Below are 1,297 nucleotides of genomic sequence, written 5' to 3'. Positions count from 1 at the left end.
AGAGGGCGCCACCAAATTTTGAGGACACTTTTTCAATTGGCTCAAAGAGAGAAGTGGCCCATCTTGTTATGTACTATCATTGTTTGGGTTCGGAGTCGATTCCTACAATTCCTAGCTTTCAATAATCGGAAACCTAGCCGCCCAGCACTAGTTCACACCTCTGTCATTCAGATAAGTATGTCAGGCTTGGGATTTCAAACTATCGGATTTTTTCTTCTTTTTTTTTTTTTACCCTACTTTTCAAGAGGAACAAAAAACGTATTTTTTCATCGCACAGATAATTTTGGGACGTGATGTTTCCACATTTCAGGTTGAAAAAAACCCCAACAAAAACAACAAAACAAAAACAAAAACACGTGGGATTTGTGTTGATGGGTGTTTTGAAATTGTATCTCTCTCTCAGTTTGGACGTTACCTTAGTTACGATTATTATGACGCTGATGTTTTCGCAAACAGAACTGAAGTAAGTCAAGTTATGGCAGTTTAGAAACTTATTCTTTTTAAATTTCATAGTATTGTATCCCAAGTTATGATAGTTTAGGAGCTTCCTCTATGAATTACATACTATAGTATCTCAAGTTACGATAATTTAGAAACTTCCTTTATGAATTACATAGAATCGTATCTCTAGTTACGATGGTTTAGAAACTTCCTTTATGAATTACATAGGATCGTATCTCAAGTTACGATAGTTTAAAAAATTTCTTTATGAATTACTTAGTATCGTATCTCAAGTTACGATAGTTTTAAAAACTTCCTTTATGAATTACATTATCTCAAGTTACGATCATTTAGAAACTTCTTTTAGGAATTTCATAGGATCGTATCTCATGTTATGATAATTTAGAAACTTTCTTTATGAATTTCATAGAATCGTATCTCTAGTTACGATGGTTTACAAACTTCCTTTATGAATTACATAGTATCGTATCTCTAGTTACAATAGTTTCGCTGCCAAGGAGGACATATTTCAGTCTATCATGCCCAGAAATACCACACCAGTTTAAAATTATACATCTTTATATTATGTTGATGCAAGTCAGTGGAAACAAAGTGATCGTACCTTGGAGTTGCTACACTTCCGTATTCAAAATAGACATTTTTATGGTTTCTAATTTATCGTAAGTCAAGATACGGTACTTTTGTTTGCCACGATTTCGCCTCAATAAACTTACCATACATTTTAATAGGGCATAACTTTTTTTTATTTATTGAGCTTATGGTACGCGGTTTTGACATAGGATGTGTGTCAGACAACGGTTTAATTGTAAATGACCCAGATTGACCAAAAATAGGT

The 1,297-nt window shown here is 33.4% G+C and overlaps 1 protein-coding gene across 1 annotated transcript in view; it reads right to left on the bottom strand.

Annotated features, from left to right (window-relative positions):
- Positions 1-1,297, bottom strand: part of LOC118478904 (short transient receptor potential channel 7-like) — a 38,156-nt gene that overhangs the window by 31,101 nt on the left and 5,758 nt on the right. The gene's annotated exons all lie outside the window — the stretch shown is intronic.

The sequence above is a fragment of the Aplysia californica genome, unplaced genomic scaffold, assembly GCF_000002075.1.
Source record: "Aplysia californica isolate F4 #8 unplaced genomic scaffold, AplCal3.0 scaffold01174, whole genome shotgun sequence".
NCBI lineage: Eukaryota > Metazoa > Mollusca > Gastropoda > Aplysiida > Aplysiidae > Aplysia > Aplysia californica.
Note: the sequence above shows the minus strand (reverse complement) of the source record. Positions and strands in the feature narration are given on the sequence as shown.